Source organism: Ranitomeya imitator, chromosome 2, assembly GCF_032444005.1.
Source record: "Ranitomeya imitator isolate aRanImi1 chromosome 2, aRanImi1.pri, whole genome shotgun sequence".
NCBI classification, from domain to species: Eukaryota; Metazoa; Chordata; class Amphibia; order Anura; family Dendrobatidae; genus Ranitomeya; species Ranitomeya imitator.
The window spans coordinates 370,929,403-370,949,452 of record NC_091283.1 but is presented as its reverse complement, the minus strand read 5'-3'; the positions used below and the strand labels follow the sequence as shown (position 1 = coordinate 370,949,452).

The 20,050-nt window shown below is 42.7% G+C and overlaps 1 pseudogene; it reads right to left on the bottom strand.

Moving 5' to 3' along the window:
- The window catches only part of LOC138666601 (zinc finger protein 208-like), a 69,193-nt pseudogene that overhangs the window by 39,673 nt on the left and 9,470 nt on the right, over positions 1–20,050 (bottom strand).

Genomic DNA, 20,050 nt, shown 5'->3' with positions numbered 1-20,050 from the left:
TTATCAGCCTTTGGCTCAATCTTGGGCCATGGCGACAGATAATGTGTGCAAACTGTAAAGTGCTGTGGAATATGTTAGCGCTATATAAAGATAAAAGATTATTATTATCATGGATGAACGATGTGTAGGAAAATGGATCTTATGCAAATCTAGATAGATCCACCAGGGTCTTCTCCGCCGTTATTTTATGTGTATCAAACCATCGGATTGCTGATCTTTCTCTTTTTCTTATTCTTTCAAATCTTCTCACCATAATGTCCTTCTCCAGTGATTGCTTTCTTCGTATGATGTGTCAAAAGTTGGTAGGTCGTAGCTTGGTGATGCTTGACTCGTTGACATGTCTGGTTTGATGTGTTTCAAGATGTATTTCTTTGTTCTTCTTGCCATCTATAATGCTGATAACATTCTTCTCTAGCACCATATTTCTAAGGCATTGATTCTTCTCCTATCTTGTTTCTTTATCTTCCAGATTTTCCATTCGTATGTTACCATAGAAAAGACCAAACTACAACTCTGGCAAAAATTAAGAGACCACTGTAAAATGTTCATCTTGTCTGATTTTTCTCTTTATAGGTATATTTTTGAGTAAAATGTAAATTGTTCTTTTATTCTATAAACTACTGACAACATGTCTCCGAAATTCCAAGCAATGCATTTTGCATTTATTTTCTGAAAATGATAAATGGTCAAAATAACAAAAAAAAATGCATTGCTTGCAGACCTCAAATAATGCAAAAAAAAAAATCAAGTTCATAATCATTTAGAAACAACAATACTAATGTTTTAACTCCGGAAGAGTTCAAAAATCAATATTTTATGGAATAGCCATGATTTTTAATCACAGCGTTCATGTGTCTTGGCATGCTTTCTAGTGATGAGTGAGTGTACTCGTTACTCAAGATTTCCCGAGCACACTCGGGTGACCTCTGAGTATTTAGGACTGCTCGGAGATTTAATTTTCATCACGGCAGCTGAATGATTTACAGCTACTAGCCTGCTTGATTACATGTGGGGATTCCCTAGCAACCAGGCAACCCCCACATGTACTCAGCCTGGCTAATAGCTGTAAATTAGAGTTGAGCGACTTTTACTTTTTTCGGATTGAGTAGGGTTTCGCGAAACCCGACTTTGTCAAAAGTCGGGTCGGGTGAAATCGGCTGATTATTGCGAAAAGTCAGGGGCTGACCGAAACACGAAACCCAATGCAAGTCAATGGGGAATCAAATTCGGCAATGAGTGGAGGACAGGAAAACACCTACAGTGCCCATTTTAATGCCAAAAACATCAATTCTTATTACTTAAGCTTGTCAATCTTCATTTACTTTATAATAATAGTAAGGCATTGAAAACTGGGGGTCATTTGGCTAAAGTTGTCGGGGGTGGGGGGTAGGGCTGGCTCAAGATTTTTGTGGGCCCAGGAAACGCGGAATACGTCATGGCGGTGGAGCAGGGAGAGGTAAGTATTTCAACTTTGCAAGTGCTGTGATCCTGAGCAAGCAGGGGGGGCCCACTCGTTGGCAGTGGCACTGGCACAGGGCCCCTCATAGTACGGCGGTGTGTTTGACGGCGGGTGGCGCCTCCCACTGGCAGAGACACTTTTGCGTACTATGAGGAGCCCTGTGCCTGTGACGTCGCCAACGAGTATGCCCCCCCACCTGATGAAGGAACCTGTACTTTCATCTGCACCTTCCTCTTTGTCCGCGTGTAAGGTGGTATAGTATGCGGGAAGGGGAACCTGACTTTCAGCAGGGACAGATTCTGGCTGTGTAGAGTGCAAGGGGAATGTAGTGGTCTGGGCCAATGTACCAGCAGACTCATCTAGCAGTGGCTGGGCAATGGGCAGGATGAGGAGGAAACACAGATATAGGCCCAAATACTAAAGTAGGCTAAATGCAGTTCAAAATTGGTAACAGGACTAAACAGGCGGCATTGCTTTGTTCAGTGGAGGAAAACTGTAATGAGTGGCCGACACAGTTAGTAGGCCTAAATACTAAAGTAGGCTAAATGCAGTTCAAAATTGGTAACAGGACTAAACAGGCGACATTGCTTTGTTCAGTGGAGGAAAACTGTAATGAGTGGCTGACACAGTTAGTAGGCCCAAATACTAAAGTAGGCTAAATGTAGTTTAAAATTGGTAACAGGACTAAACAGGCGGCATTGCTTTGTTCAGTGGAGGAAAACTGTAATGAGTGGCCGACACAGTTAGTAGGCCCAAATACTAAAGTAGGCTAAATGCAGTTCAAAATTGGTAACAGGACTAAACAGGCGACATTGCTTTGTTCAGTGGAGGAAAACTGTAATGAGTGGCAGACACAGTTAGTAGGCCCAAATACTAAAGTAGGCTAAATGCAGTCCAAAATTGGTAAAGGGACTAAACAGGCGGCATTGCTTTGTTCAGTCAAGGAAAACTGTAATGAGTGGCCGACACAGTTAGTAGGCCCAAATACTAAAGGTGGCTAAATGAAGTTCAAGAATGGTGTATATTTTAACTATCATCTATCATTTCAACAAATTTGTATTGGCAGTGCCATTGAAGGATTAAACAGCACAGACTACACAGTGGTGGAGCAGGGAGAGGTAAGTATTGCAAGTGGTAGAGCACTGTTCGAGCTGGGGGGGAACACTCTCGTGGGCGGCGGTATTGGCACAGTGTCCCTCATATTACGATGGTGTGTCTGATGTTGGTTGTGCACCACCACCGTCAGAGACACTTCATTGTACTATGAGGGACCCTGTGCCAGTGCCATCGCCCAAGAGTGGGCACACCCACCTGTCCAGGCAAACGGCACTCGCACGGGTGCTTGCGCCAGGTGGTGACCACGGCCCTGTGGGGGGAGTCGGCCTATTTAGGGAGGTATAAAAATCGCCTATGGTGGACATTCAGCAGCTGCAAATGGAGGAATTGGAGAAGTCAGTAAGAGGAGGCCAAAAGCAAGACATTTTTCAGGCAAGTTACGTGTCAGCAAGGGAAGGTGGGGCAAAATAATTTGAAATCCATGATTGGTTCATTTTAATGAAGGTTAGATCATCAACATTCTGGGTAGCCAGATGTGTCCTTTTTTCGGTCAATTTTGAACCAGCAGCACTGAAGACTCTTTCTGATAGCACACTAGCAGCAGGGCAAGCGAGCTCCTGTAATGCATATTCTGCCAATTCCGGCCAGGTGTCTATTTTAGATGCCCAGTAATCAAAGGGGAATGACCTGTGAGGGAGAACATCGATAAGGGAGGAAAAGTAGTTCGTAACCATACTGGACAAATGCTGTCTCCTGTCACTGTAGTGTCAGCGGTCATTGCGAAATCACTCCACAACCTTTTCATAAAACCCCTCTGTCCAACACCACTTCGGATTTGTGCACCTCTAACACCTCTACCATGTTGCCCCCTACGGCTCGTGTGAGAACCATCACCGCCGCTGTGTGCTGGGAATGCCTGAACCAAACGGTCTACAAGAGTTGCTTGTTTGGTAGCCAATATTTGCTCAAGGTGGCATGATATTTTGTAATTTTCCTTTATATCGTGGATCCAGGAGGCAGGCCAACCAGTAATCATCATCGGTCATCATTTTGATAATGCGGGGGTCTCTTTTTAGGATATGCAAGGCATACTCAGCCATGTGGGCCAATGTTCCAGGTGTCAATTCACTGCTTGTGCTGGGTTGAGGAGCACTTTCTTGCAAATCAACATCACTTGTGTCCCGCAAAAACCCTGTACCTGACCTTGCTATGCCACCAGTTTCTATTGCCCCCTGAGAAGCATCCTCCTCCCATAAATATTCATCCCCATCATCCTCCTCCTCCTACTCTTCACCTGCCACCTCGTCCAGGAGAGTTTCCTGAGCAGACAATGGCTGACTGTCATCAAGGCTTCCCTCCTCCTCGGCTGCAGACGCCTGCTCCTTAATGTGCGTCAAACTTTGCATCAGCAGACGCATTAGTGGGATGCTCATGCTTATGATGGCGTTGTCTGCACTTACCAGCCGTGTGCATTCTTCAAAACACTGAAGGACTTGACAGAGGTCTTGTAGCTTCGACCACTGCATACCAGACAACTCCATGTCTGCCATCCAAGTGCCTGCCCATGTATGTGTAATCTTCCACAAATTAATTACAGCACGCCTCTGTTCGCACAGCCTCTGAAGCATGTGCAGTGTGGAGTTCCACCTTGTTGCAATGTCGATGATTAGGCGATGCTGGGGAAGATTCAAAGATCGCTGATGGTTCTGCATACGGCTGGAGTGTACGGGCGACCGGCGGATGTGCGAGCAAAGTCTTCGCACCTTCAGGAGCAGGGCTGGTAACTCCGGATAATTTTTGAGGAAGCACTGCACCACCAGGTTCAAGGTGTGAGCCAGGCAAGGTATGTGTTTAAGTTCTGAAAGGGCTATGGCAGCCATAAAATTCCTTTCATTATCACTGACTACCTTTCCTGCCTCAAGATGTACACTGCCCAGCCATGACTGAGTTTGTTGCTGCAAGTACTCGGCCAGTACTTCAGCGGTGTGTCGGTTGTCGCCCAAACACTTCATTTGTAACACAGCCTGCTGATGCTTACCACTAGCTGTTCGATAATGGGACACCTCGTGTGCAACACTGGCAGCTGCAGACGGAGTGGTAATGCGACTGCGCTCAGTTGACGAGCTTTCACTTCTGGAGGAGGAGGGGTGGCGAACGCCTACAGCTAACTGTTTCCTTGACCGTGGGCTAGTCAGAACTGTCCCACTATGGCTGTCCCCTGTGGACCCTGCATCCACCACATTAACCCAGTGCGCTGTGATGGACACATAACGTCCCTGGCCATGCCTACTGGTCCATGCATCTGTTGTGAGGTGCACCTTTCCATTGACTGATTGCTTCAGTGCATGGACAATGTGGTCTTTGACATGCTGGTGGAGAGCTTGGATGGCTTTTATCGCAAAGAAGTGCCGACTGGGTAGGTCATAGCGTGGTACTGCGTAGGCCATCAGGTCTTTGAAAGCTTCACTTTCAACCAACCGGTAGGGCATCATCTCTAACGAGATTAGTCTAGCAATGTGGGCGTTCAAACCCTGTGTACGTGGATGAGAGGATGAGTACTTTCTTTTCCTAACAAGAGTCTCTTGTAGGGTGAGCTGGACTGGAGAGCTGCATATGGTGGAACTAGCTGGGGTGGTGGTGGACATGCTGGATTGAGAGAGGGTTGGTGATGGTATTCTTGATGTTGGCCTACATACAGTGTTTCCTACCAATAACCTTGTGATTCCCTGACTGCTTTGGCCTTGCGACGATACCTCCACATTTGCTGCTGGTGGTGTCCTAACCGGTGGGCTTACAGTGAGGGAAGCAATGTAGCGTTGCTGACTACTTCATTCTGAGCAGGTGCACCAACGGTACAGGACGTTTGGTATTTAGTCCAGGCTTGCAGGTGCATGCTGGTTAAATGTCTAAGCATGCACGTTGTATTTACATTTTGAAGATTCTTCCCTCTGCTAAAGGTCTTTGAGCATTTCTTACAGATAACTTTTGACTGATCATTCAGATCTTGGTTAAAAAATTGCCACACTGCACTCTTCCTACTATGGAATACCTTTTCAAGCATTGCACACTGTGCTACTTTCACCGGATGGCCACACTGTCCTAAAACTGTTTTTGTTTTTGACAAACGTTTTTGGCCTGATACTGTTGCAATGTAGATGGCTGCTGCGGATCATCCTCCTCCGCTTCTGAGCTACTGGCAGCTGCACCCTCTTCCCCCAATGGCTGACAATCTGGGTCAACAACTGGGTCATCTATCACCTCCTCTTCAATGTCATGTGCATCTTCCTCTGTGTCACCGTGTAAGGTGCTATAGCGTTCAGGACAGGGCACCATAGTCTCATCAGGGTCAGATTCTGGCTCAGTACACTGCGAAGGCAATGTAGTGATCTGAGTCAATGGAACAGCATAATAATTTAGCTGTGGCTGTGCATCAGTGCACTCCATGTCCGATTCATCTTGTAATGGGCAGTTAACAATTTCCCTTTCTAACCCAGGCACGGTATGTGTAAAGAGCTCCATGGAGTAACCTGTAGTGTCGCCTGACGCATCCTTCACTTTTGATTTGTGTGAAGGACACAAGGAAACATCTTGTTCCTGACTGGGAGCATCCACTGACGACTCGCTGCCTTTATATTTGGAACTTTCTGAAGAGGAGGCGAAAGAGCTAGAGGCTGAGTCAGCAAGGAAAGCCAAAACTTTTTACTGCTGCTCCGGCTTTAAAAGCTGTTTTCCTACTCCCAGATAAGGGAGCCTTCGAGGCCTTGTGTAGCCAGACAATGATGCTGGCTCAACACCTCCAGCCTTAGGTGCTATTGTGCTTTTGCCACTACCACCAGATGCACCACCACCACCATCAGTACCAGCTGGCAACCACCGCCCACGGGCTCTTTCACCAGACTTCCTCATTTTTTGGAAAATCTAACCAAAATAACAACCGTTATATGGTACTGTAAAACTAGGTAGAAGGTGTATATAAACTTGTTGATAATTTAAATCTCCCTTTTTTGGGGGGGAGATTGAACCAAAACTCAGGCCCTGTGCATAAAACAACACAATGTAAGTGGCAGAAAGTGGCTGGCTGATATACGACAAACTAACAGGACTGAAGTATATCCACTTTGTGAGAATTTGAATCTCCCTTTTTTTTGGGAGACTGAACCAAAACTCAGGCCCTGTGCATAAAACAACACAATGTAAGTGGAAGAAAGTGGCTGGAAGATATATGAAAAAATACAAGTACTGTAGTACAATTTCAATCTTCCTACAATGATCTCAGGACAAGTATGGCAGCAATAAAAAGGACTGCTGCACACAAAAGTGTGGACAAATAAACAAGATAATTGTGCAGAAAGGAGCAACAGGATTTTTGCTTTCAAAAAAGCAGTTGGTTTGCACAGCAGCGTGCAAACAGCAATGCAGCTATCAGGGAGCCTTATAAGGCAGCCTAATAAGCTACAGAGCTGATGCACAAAAATATAGCCTCCACTGTCCCTGCAAAAAAAAGGTGGTGTTGGACAGTGGAAATCGCTACAGCACAAGCAGTTTGGGGGTTAATCTTCCCTCCCTAACTATATCCCTTCTTCTGATGAAGCTGCAGCAACCTCTCCCTATGCTAAGATCGGCAGAAGTATGATGGTGGTTGGCATGCACGCCCCTTTATAGCCCCTGTGACGCTGCAGAAAGCAAGCCTATCACTGTCATGCCCTTCTCTAAGATGGTGGGGACCGAGACTTATGTCATCAAGCTGCCCACACTCTGCGTCCTCCTTCATGTGCGGAAAAATGGCGCTGAAAGCATCATACGAAACGCAACTTTGGCGCGCAGATCGCCGACCTCATGGCCGATCCCACACTAGGATCGGGTCGGGTTTCATGAAACCCGACTTTGCCAAAAGTCGGCGATTTTTGAATTTGTCCGATCCATTTAGCTGAACCCTACTGTAAATCATTCAGCTGCCATGATGAAAATTAAATCTCCGAGCAGTCATAAATATTCAGAAGTCACCCGAGTGTGCTCGGGAAAACCCGAGCAATGAGTACACTCGCTCATCACTAATGCTTTCCACCAATCTTTCACACTGTTTTTGGTGACCTTATGCCACTCCTGATACAAAAATGTAAGCAGTTCTTTGTTTGATGGCTTGTGACTATCCATCTTCCTCTTGATTACATTCCAGAGGTTTTCAATGGGGTTCAGGTCTGGAAATTGGGCTGGCCATGACAGGGATTTGATGTGGTGATCCTTCAACCACATCTTGATTGACCTAGCTGTGTGGCATGGTGCATTGTCCTGCTGGAAAAAACAGTTCTCAAAGTTGGGGAACATTGCCTGAGCAGAAGGAATCAACTGTTTTTCCAGGATAACCTAGTATGCGGCTTGATTCATACATCCTTTGCAAAGAACAACCTGCCCAATTCCAGGCTTGATGAAGCATCCCCAGATCATCACCGATCCTCCACCAAATATCACAGTGGGTACAAGACACTGTGGTTTGTACCCTCTCCAGGTCTCCGTCTAACCATTAGACAACCAGGTGTTGATCTGTGGAGTCGCGTCCTGAGCGACGTGACATTAAACCTACCCATAATTAGCTCTGGGGAATTTGCCCACGGTTGCAGTATGGAATCGCTTCGTGCCCTGTCTTTTCAAGTGGCCAACCTGACTCAGATGATGCAAAATTTCTCTGTGGATCAGAGGACCTTGGCAGCATCTCACCAGCAGGTCCAAAGAGATTTGGCTGAAACAGTTAAATCTATAAGGACTGTGTCTCGGTCGATTGACAGTAAAAATGCTAGTGTATCTGATGTTTCTTTACCCTCCTAGGAACCCTCTGTCAAACTCCTGGACACCCTTTCTGGGGAAAAAGGAAAATTTCTGGTATTTAGGGAAGGTTGTAAATTATTGTTTTCCCTCCGTTCTCGGTCTTCAGGTGATGAGAGGGTGGGGATAGTCATATCTCTACTTCAGGAGGGTCCGTAGGCTTGGGATAAAGAGAAAGACCACGATCGAGGTCTCTCCCGATGTAAGGAAATACCGTATATACTCGAGTATAAGCCGACCCGAGTATAAGCCAACCCCCCTAATTTTGCCACAAAAACTGGGAAAACTTATTGACTCGAGTATAAGCCTAGGGTGGAAATGCAGCATTTACCGGTGAATTTCAAAAATAAAAATAGATCATTATTTCCCCATAGCTGTGCCATATAGCGCTCTGCACCATTCATAGTTCCCTATAGCTGTGCCCCATATAGTGTTCTGCACTGTTCATGATTGTCCCATAGCTGTGCCCCATACAGTGCTCTGCACCATTCATTATTTCCCTATAGCTGTGCCCCATATAGTGCTCTGCACCATTCATTATTTCCCTATAGCTGTGCCCCATACAGTGCTCTGCACCGTTCATTATTTCCCTATAGCTGTGCCCCATCCAGTGCTCTGCACCGTTCATTATTTCCCTATAGCTCTGCCCCATATAGTGCTCTGCACCGTTCATTATTTCCCTATAGCTGTGTCCCATATAGTGCTCTGCACCGTTCATTATTGCCCTATAGCTCTGCCCCATATAGTGCTCTGCACCGTTCATTATTTCCCTATAGCTGTGCCCCATATAGTGCTATTATTTCCCTATAGCTGTGCCCCATATAGTGCTCTGCACCGTTCATTATTTCCCTATAGCTGTGCCCCATACAGTGCTCTGCACCGTTCATTATTTCCCTATAGCTGTGACTCATATAGTGCTCTGCACCGTTCATAGTTCCCCATAGAAAGCTCTGCCATTGCCGCTGCTGCTGCAGTAAAAAAACATACTCCCCTCTCTTGCTTGCAGCTCCCGGCGTCCGGTCCCGGCGTCTCGTCCCGGCGTCTCTGCACTGACTGATCAGGCAGAGGGCGCCGCGCACACTATATGTGTCATCGCGCCCTCTGACCTGAACAGTCAGAGCGCAGACGCCGGGAAGATGGAGCGGCGCCGGGAAGATGGAGCGGCGCCCGGCGGCTGGAACACGGACAGGTGAATATTACATACTTACCTGGTCCGGCTCCCTCTGCCTGTCACAGCTGGTCTTCGGTGCCGCAGCTTCTTTCTCTAATCAGCGGTCACCGTTACCGCTGATTAGAGAAATGAATAGGCGGCTCCATCCCTATGGGAGGTGGAGCCGCCTATTCATTTCTCTAATGAGCGGTCCCACGTGACCGCTGAAGAGGGGAAGAAGCTGCAGCACCGATGACCGTGGGACGGCAGGGACAGCGCCAGGATCGCTTGTACTAGGTAAGTATGCCTCAGCCCTCTCTCCCCCTCACCCGCCGACCCTGCCGCCCACCTTGACTCGAGTATAAGCCGAGAGGGGCACTTTCAGCCCCAAAATTTGGGCTGAAAATCTCGGCTTATACTCGAGTATATACGGTAATTATCACCACCCGCTGACTCTTATTACCAGAGGATCGGGGTCTAAGAGAAAACAACAACTTACAATTCTCCCTGAAGGTATGTAACTTCTCCTATTCTCCAGAGAAGGTATCTTGGAGCCTGACCATAGGTTCAGGAGAGTGCAGCGAAACATCAACAGTGTCACAGTGCTTACACACAGATTGGGGAATAGATCCCTGAAGATATTTAACCGTCTCAGAAAGCTCCCTCTGCAGTTGGTTATGAGACGTGGCCAGAGCCCTATGTTCCACAGACAAATCCTGCATCATCTGTGTCAAACTCGACATCTGATCTGCCAAGGCACGGAGCGTATTCATAGAAAGGGAAGCGGAGAAAAAAAAACTGGCTGTTTGGTCAGTTATAATGTCACGCCGCTGCAATACAGGTAATTGCAAGCTCCACTGGGTGGCAATAGAGTGGAGGGAGGACTGCACACAGCAGGATCAGACCTGCAATGCAGCAGCGCGGCCGCTACCAGGTGGCAGCAGAATATTCAAGACAAGCCGGGTCAAATATTAGACTATGGTGCAGTACAAAGGGAATAAGCAAACCAGTCAAAGACAAGAGACAAAGCAACAGGTCAGGGTTCAAGAGTCAAAAAAACAGAGTTAATACACAAAAAAGGAACACAGTCGGAAAGGGATTAAACAGACATGGGTTCAGTAAGCAAGCAGCAGGACAAATCAAGGCAAACGGGGTAAGCTACTCATGCCATAGGCAGAAGCTATAACTGACATGGTCTGCAGGACACAGCGGGGATAAATAGCAAACCTGAGACTAGACTGAGGTTGAAAAGTTAACCCCTGGCATGACCAGACCGGAAAAAGGTGAAGACAGGACTCAAAACCGGTCTGGATCATGACAATTCCTTATTATTATTTATACAGCACCATTCCATGGTGCTGTACATGAGAAAGGGGTTACATACAGAGTTATAGATATCATTTACAGTAAATAAATTTACAATGACAGACTGATACAGAGGGGAGAGGACCCTTTCTTTGCCGACTTACATTCTACGGGATAATGGGGAAGAGACAGAAGGTCGGGGGTGCAGCAGCTCTGGTGGAGGTGAGGCGGCAGCTCTGGTGGTGAGGCGGCAGCTCTGGTGGTGAGGCTGCGGCTCTGGTGGTGAGGCTGCGGCTCTGGTGGTGGTGAGGAGGCAGCTCAGGTGGTCGTGAGGTGGCAGCTCGGGTGGTGGTGGGGCGGCAGAATGGTCAATGCAGGCTGTAGGCTTTTTATCAGCAAGGACAATATTCTAGTATAACCCGTATGCTCTACAGATATTTACAGCTGGTTAGAAAGTACTATTTAAAACATAGCTTTTATTACTATACGCTAAAACCACTATATTACCACATAAATACAAAGTGCCGGTGCTCACAACATAGTGCAAAATAAAACCAAAGGACGATATTGGCAAACCACGCATATGCCTCCTCTCGGGGACAGTCAAATTTTAACCCTTTACTGGGTATAGCAGCTAGTGGAGATTCCACATCAATCCCCTTTATTACTGCTTATCGTCTCTGTGGGGCGTTTTTCCAGCACCTTCCCTGAACACGGAAAGAATGCTATAAATTTCACCCCACAGTCCACTTAATGTGACTGAAGTCCGTCTGATTTAGACCAACAGAAGAATACACATGTTGGCATATGCCAAGAAAAAACAGCGGATCCCCTTACTGTCACTTATTTCTGCATATGGTGTTTACACATAAAACGCAAGCTCCACAATTTAACAGAGGGATAGAAGAACCTCTCTTATGCTTTAAACCATAGATACTCCCAGAATACATATATACCCCCCTCACACAGGGTTACATTGATAGGTATATGTTCAGTTGGTGTATCAAATGGATTTATATCAAAATATATGAAGGTTTATACTCATCCATAAGACTGGATCTCCCAGCGGTGCCTTTTCAGAGTACCAGGGATCTTTATATTTGGTAGGTGCAGCGTAGCACTCCGTTCCTTAATCCCTTTAGAGTCTCCCTTGGGAGACATCAGCTCTAAAAAAATGAACATTTAACGTTTTTCACAAAAATTATATTTTAAACCCAATTTTTTTTATTTTTGCAAGAGTAACAGGAAAAAATGGACACCAACATTTGTTGTGTAATTTCTCTTGAGTTTTGGCAGACTGCAGAGCTCGAAAGAAAAGGAGCGCCATTTGAGTTTTTAAAATGAAAAATTTGGTGGAATAATTAGCGGACACCATGTCACTTTGGCGAGTCCATGATGTGCCTAAACAGTGGAAACCACTCAAAGGTGACCCCAGATGGAAACTAGACCACTCAGGGAACTTATCTATATGTGTGATAAGCACCATGAACCCACAGGTGCTTCACAGAAGTTTATAACGTTAAGCTGTAAAAATAGAATTAAAAAAATCAAATTTTTCACACAAAAGTGTATTTTAGCCCCAACTTTTGCATTTTCACAAGGGTAACAGGAGAAACTGCACCATACAATTTTTGTGCAATTTCTCCTGAGTACTCTAATCCCCATATGTGGGGTAAAACTATTGTTTCGGTGCATGGCAGGGCTTAAAAATGAAGGTGCGCAAATGCAAAATTTGCTGGAATCATTAGCGGTTGCCATGTCGCATTTGTAGAGCCTCTGATTTGTCTAATAATGGAAACCCCAGACAAGTGACCTCATTTTGGAAACTATACCACTTAGGGAACTTATTTAGATGTGTGGTGAGCACCTTGAACCCCCCTAGGGCTTCAAAGATGTCTATTATGTTGATAAAATCTATTTTTTCCCACACAAATGTTCTTTTAGTCCCAATTTTTTTTATTTTCACAAGGGTATGAGGAGAAATGTACCATACAATTTGTTGTGCAATTTGTCCTGAGTACGCAGAAACCCAATATGTGGAGGAAAACTACTGTTTGAGCGCACGGCAGGACTCAGAAGGGAAGAAGAGCCATTTGACATTTTGAATTCAAAATTTGCTGGAATCATTAGTGGACACTATGTCTGGTTTTTGGAGTCCCTGATGTACCTAAAGAGTGGAAACCCCCCACAAGTGACACATTTTTTTTTGCAAACAACAAAATCACTGATGTGTGAATTAGAAATGGAACAAGTAAACAGAGATTCAATTTTTTGCCACACTTGCAAGAAGACATCCAATATGCATGGGCCAACATTCCTACATTTAAAATTTTTGTAACAAGAAATTGCTGCACTAAAGGCCAGAGGATTTCCAATGTACTAATAGATGGGTGGCTCTAATAAGGTGCACCAATCAGTTTATAGATGCTTTATTTCCATTGTTTTCTTTTTGATAACAGATGTTTATTGGTAATTGTTCACATATATTAGTCATCATTTAGTGCTTCAAATTGTTTTCCATTTCTCTTGTATGACATGTAAATTTGCATTGACTGTCACTCATACAATTTGCAAAGTAAATTATTTAAAAGAAAGTGTCTACCTACCCGTGTGATTTTCCTGAGTAAAAAATAAACATGTAAGAAAATTTTCCCCACATTCTGAAAATGAAAATTACTTCTCCCCTGCGTGACTTCTCTAGTGTGTAACTAGATTTGATGTTTGTAAAACGTTTCCCTTATTCTGATCAGAAAAATGACTACTCCCATGTAATTTCTCAGATGTCTAGTAAGTTTTTTTTCTGTTGAAAACATTTTTCACATACTGAACATGAAAATGGTTGCTCCCGTGTGAATTGTCTTATGATTAGCAAGATCAGATTTTGAAGACCAGCATTTCCAACATTCTAAAGATTAAAATGGCTTCTCTCCTGTGTGAATTTTCAAATGTGTAGAAAGATTTGTTTTCCGTTTATAATATTTTCCACATTCTGAACATATAAATGGTTTCTCCACTGTATGACACCTTTGATGTCTAACAAGGTGTGATTTATCCCTAAAACATTTCCCACATTCTAAACATGAAAACGGCTTCTCTCCTGTGTGATATCTTTGATGTATAAGAAGATATGATTTCTGTATAAAACATTTCCCACATTCTGAACATGAAAATGGCTTCTCACCTTTGTGAATTCTCTGGTGTCTATCAAAATGTGATTTTTGTACAAAACACTTCCCACATTCTGAACATGAATATGGCTTCTCACCTTTGTGAATTCTCTGGTGTCTATGAAAATGTGATTTTTGTGTAAAACATTTCCCACATTCTAAACATGAAAATGGCTTCTCCCCTGTGTGACATCTGTGATGTTTAAGAAGTTGTGATTTCACTGTAAAACATTTTCCACATTCTAAACATGAAAATGGCTTTTCCCCTGTGTGACATCTGTGATGTTTAAGAAGTTGTGATTTCTGTATAAAACATTTCCCACATTCTGAACATGAATATGGCTTATCACCTTTGTGAATTCTCTGGTGTCTATCAAAATGTGATTTCTGTGCAAAACATTTACCACATTCTGAGCATGAAAATGGCTTTTCTCCTGTGTGAATTTTCTGATGCTGAGCAAGAGAGGATTGTTCTGAAAAACTTTTTACACATTCTGAGCATGAAAATGGCTTCTCCCCTGTGTGAATTCTCTGATGTTTAGTTAGATCAGATTTCCTTATGCAACATTTCCCACATTCTGAGCATGAAAATTGCTTCTCCCTTGTGTGAATTAAATGATGTTTAGTAAGATCAGATTTTGTCATACAACATTTCCCACATTCTGGGCATGAAAATGGCTTCTCCCCTGTGTGAATTTTCTGATGCTGAGCAAGAGAGTATTTGTTTGAAAAACTTTTTTCACATTCTGAGCATGAAAATGGCTTCTCCCCTGTGTGAATTTTCAGATGTGTAGCAAGATTTGTCTTCCAAGTAAAACTTTTACCACATTCTGAACATGAAAATGGCTTCTCCGCAGTGTGAATTTTCTGATGCTGAGCAAGAGATGATTTGTCAGAATAACTTTTTTCACATTCTGAGCATGAAAATGGCTTCTCCCCTGTGTGAATTTTCTGATGCTGAGCAAGAGAGTACTTGTTTGAAAAACTTTTTTCACATTCTGAGCATGAAAATGGCTTCTCCCCGGTGTGAATTTTCAGATGTGTAGCAAGATTTTTCTTCCGATTAAAACTTTTTTCACATTCTGAGCATGAAAATGGCTTCTCACCTGTGTGAATTTTCTGATGCTGAGCAAGAGATGATTGGACAGAAAAACTTTTTTCACATTCTGAGCATGAAAATGGCTTTTCCCCAGTGTGACATCTGTGATGTTTAAGAAGTTGTGATTTCTGTGTAAAACATTTCCCACATTCTAAACATGAAAATGGTTTCTCTCCTGTGTGAACTCTTTGATGTGTAACAAGATTTGATTTCTCTATAAAACATTTCCCACATTCTGAACAGGAAAATGGCTTCTCACCTTTGTGAATTTTCTGGTGTTTATCAAAATGTGATTTTTGTGTAAAACATTTCCCACATTCTGAACATGAAAATGGCTTCTCACCTGTGTGAATTCTCTGGTGTCTATCAAAATCTGATTTTTTTGTAAAATATTTCCCACATTCTGAGCATGAAAATGGCTTGTCCCCTGTGTGAATTATTTTATGTTTAGTAAGATCAGATTTCGATATACAACATTTCCCACATTCCGAACATAAAAATAGCTTTTTTTTTGTATATGCTCTTAGATGTTCACCATCCCTTTTATTATATTTATTTTTCTTAAAATGGAGTAGAGGTATGTCTGGTGTAATGGGATGCTCTTCAAAAGTATCAGGTGAGATAATAGGATCATTTGCTTTAAAATCTGAAAATATCTGGTATTTCTCTGAGATCACGGTCCAGTTAACTGCAAAAAAAAAAAAAAAAATTATTTTTCAATGTCAATTGAATAATTGCTAAAAATTGATCTTGAGTTGCTCCTGAACTGCTTCCTTCCTCATTAGCTGCCTCACTTCTCTGCATGACCTAGATTACTTTTTAACTTCATAAACTGTAAAATGCCAGTCAGCGCCTAATTCCTGTTTCCTAGGGAGTCCCTGCATGACATTACATTGACAGCGTGGCTAATAGACAGCTTACTGATTGGTTGCTGTGCTATTGACATTATGTCAGCCTGGCAGGCAAAGCTAAACCTTGGAAGCAGTGGGGGAGATGTACTACAATATGCCAGACTTACCACACTCTTCAATATTGAAATTGTAAAACCAGGAAGGAAAAGTTGTGAAGTTGTGGAAATCACAGGATCGAAATTCATGTTAGTAATTTGGAAATGATAAAAAAATGGAAACAAAATTTTCAAAACATCTCTATCTTTTCAGCATCGAGTAAGAGCGACTTGTACATATATATATATATATATATATATATATATATATATATATATATATATATATATATATATATACTTTGGTTGCTATCAATGAGGTTGAACGCTTTTGGGCAAGAAAATCCTCAAGATCTGCTCAATGTGCAATTGCCAACCAACAATGTCTCAGATATGCTCAATCGCAGAGAAGTCCAGAGACGCTGCAGAACACGAGGGCATGTTTAGACCACACTGGCAGCTCACAGTACCACAAGCAATATGCAGCCTGGGGTTGTCATGTGTGTCGAAAAACAGCTCCTGTGATACTTTGGAGGACTGGCCATAACACTGCAATTCAGAGCTATTAGTGTACCTGGCATGAATTTTAGATGGGGCTGGTACCGTACATTATGCCACCCCAACCATAATCATGGGAGCAGGACTAGTGTGACATTCCCTCGTTAAGGCTTCTTCACTGCATGATATCTGTAGTCTCTAGAACACTCTATGGCTATCATTGCATTCAAGACAAAAACTGAAATCATCGCTGAAGAGGACAGACTTCCATTCTAGCCTCCATTGCCATCTTTTTCTGCACCTTGCTAAGCCGATGGCTTAGTGGCTTATAAAAATTCTAAACTTTGTAAAAAATAAAAAAGTGGTTGTATTATTTACCTTACAGGGTTTATGCTATGAAGGTGATAACAAACATGCTAGCTTTTAAAATTCCTTTATTTTCAAGATTACGCGTGTGATTTGGAGTAGGTTTCTTATACTCTTAAGAACCTTTTTTAACCCCTTTCATGATCTTCTGTTTTTCTGAGATTTTATTTTTCTCTCTTTTTCTTCCTAGAGACATATATTTTAATTTTTTTGTCAATATAGCCTTTTGACAGTTTTTTTTTCTTTGTGTGACGAGTTGTACCTTTGAATTAACCTATTGTTTTTAATATATCGTACTGAAGAACAGGCAAATTCCAAATGCGACGACATTACAAAACAAAGTGCAATTCCACAATTCTGTTTTGTGTTTTTTATTTACCATGTTCACTAAATGCTAAAACTGACCTGGCAATATGATTACCTAGGTCATTATGAGTACATAAATACCAAATATGTATGGGTTCTTTTTTACTTAATTGGTGAAAATTTTTTTTGCTTATGTCGCCATTTTAGGAGACACCTAGCGTTTCCATTTTTTGGATTTGGTGCTGGTGTGAGGGTGTATTTTCTGCTCCCTAAGTTGACGTTTTTATTGATACCATTTTGGAGTAGATACAATGTTTTTATTGCCTGCTATTGCAATGTGGCAGTGGCCAAAAACCGTAATTAATGGCGTTTTATTTTTTTCTCATTAGGACATTTACCAATCAGATTAATTTACTTTATATTTTGATAGATCGGACATTTCTGAAAGCAGCGATATCAGATATGCATATCTTTTTGTTTTGTTTTCGGGGGGTGATTTGAACTTTTGTGTTTTTTATTTTTTGTAAACTTTTTTTGTATATTTTAAAACCTTTAATAGTTTCCTTAGGAGACTTGAAGCTGCGATCATCTGATCGCCTGTGCTACACATATCAGGGCTTCAGCACAGCTATGGATAGAAATCATGATCTCCTATGAACAACGGTCAGGAGGTGGATCTTGGATCATCTGTAGTTGTTGGACTAACACGATAGGTGATCATATCAGCGCTTTCTGGTACACTTTAAATTTATATTTTTCTTATTTAATTGTGATATTACATCTATTTTTCATTTATGTTTTTTATTACTTATACATGATTAGGACTGTTGGAGTTGCTATTTTGGCGTTTTCTGGATATTTTGTACTGATTTGGACATGCAGTTGGCTTTGGTATGGTATACTCATAGGTTGTTATCATATGGATCTACAGTCATGGTCGAAAGTGTTGGCACCCTTGAAATCATTCCACAAAATAAAGTATTTGTCCCAGAAAATTATTGCAATTATATGTTTTCTTATGGAAATGCTTATTTCCTTTTTGTTTATTGGAACAACACAAGAAAAATAGAGGAAACAAAATTGCAAAATGGTCATTATTAGGGCAGTACGGTGGCTCAGTGGTTAGGATTGCAACTTTGCAGCGCTGGAGTCCTGGGGTCAAATCCCACCAAGGACAACATGTGCAAGGAGATTGTATGCTCTCCCCGTGTTTGCGTGGGTTTCCTCTGGGTACTCCGGTTTCCTCCCACATTCCAAAGACATACTGATAGGGAATGTAGAATGTGAGCCCCATCGGGGACAGCGATGATAATGTGTGCAAACTGTAAAGCGCTGTGGAATATGTTAGCGCTATTTAAAAATAAAGATTATTATTTCACTTACAACTCTAAAAATGGGCTGGACAAAATTGTTTGTCGACAAGTGTTCAATGGAATTTTGATCCGGACTCATTGCTGGCCACTTCAGAACTCTCCAGCGCTTTGTTTCCATCCATTTCTGGGTGCTTCTCGTAGTATGTTCGGGGTCATTGTCCTGCTGGAAGACCCACGACCTACAAATCCAGCTTTCTGACACTGGGCACAACAATGCAACCCAAAATCCTTTGACAATCCTCAGATTTCATGATACTTTGCACACAGTCAAGGCACCCAGTGCCAGAGATAGTAAACAAAATTCTGTCAGGATCAATTTTGGGGGATAGTGTGAAAATTATGTCCAATTTGCTTTTTTTTCTCATTTTTTTTGTGTTGTTCTAATATACACAAAGGAAATAAACTTGTGTATAACAAAACATGTTCGGATATGTTTCCACAGTTAGTAAGCGCTGCGGGTTGGGCGCTGCATACATCCGCAGCGGCCAGATGTTACAGCATAGTGGATGGGATTTGAAGAAATCCCATCTCCACTATGAGTGCACAGGCACCCATGGCTTCCCTGCGGAGACTCACAGCATGTCTATTTATCTTGCGGAGACGCTCATTCTCCACAAGATAAATGTCCCCGTACAATGTATTGGGTACAGTGATTAAGCACGGTTCAATGAACACATTTGGAATCACCTGCGTTCAAAAGTCGGCAGTGCTTTGGATGGAGCGGATATGTGCTGCTTCCAAAGCACTGCCGTTTCCTGACCGTGGGAAGTGGAACATACCCTTAGATTGTGATAATTTTATGGGAGAAATACATCATTTTCTTCAACAGATCCAAGTGTGCCAACACTTTTGTTCATGACTGTGTATCTGACTGCACTTATTTACAGTTAGGTCCATATATATTTGGACAGAGACAACATTTTTCTAATTTTGGTTATAGACATTACCACAATGAATTTTAAACAAAACAATTCAGATGCAGTTGAAGTTCAGACTTTCAGCTTTCATTTGAGGGTATGCACATTAAAATTGGATGAAGGGTTTAGGAGTTTCTGCTCCTTAACATGTGCCACCCTGTTTTTAAAGGGACCAAAAGTAATTGGACAATTGACTCCAAGGCTATTTCATGGACACGAGTGGGCAAACCCTTCATTATGTCATTCTCAATTAAGCAGATAAAAGGCCTGGAGTTGATTTGAGGTGTGGTGCTTGCATTTGGAAGGTTTTGCTGTGAAGTAAACATGCGGTCAAAGGAGCTCTCCATGCAGGGGAAACAAGCCATCCTTAAGCTGCGAAAACAGAAAAAAAAATACTACAATATTAAGAGTGGCAAAATCTACAGTTTGATACATCCTGAGAAAGAAAGAAAGCACCGGTGAACTCATCAATGCAAAAAGACCTGGGCGCCCCCGGAACACAACAGTGGTGGATGATCGTGGAATAATTTCCATGGTGAATAGAAACCCCTTCACAACAGCCAACCAAGTGAACAACACTCTCCAGGA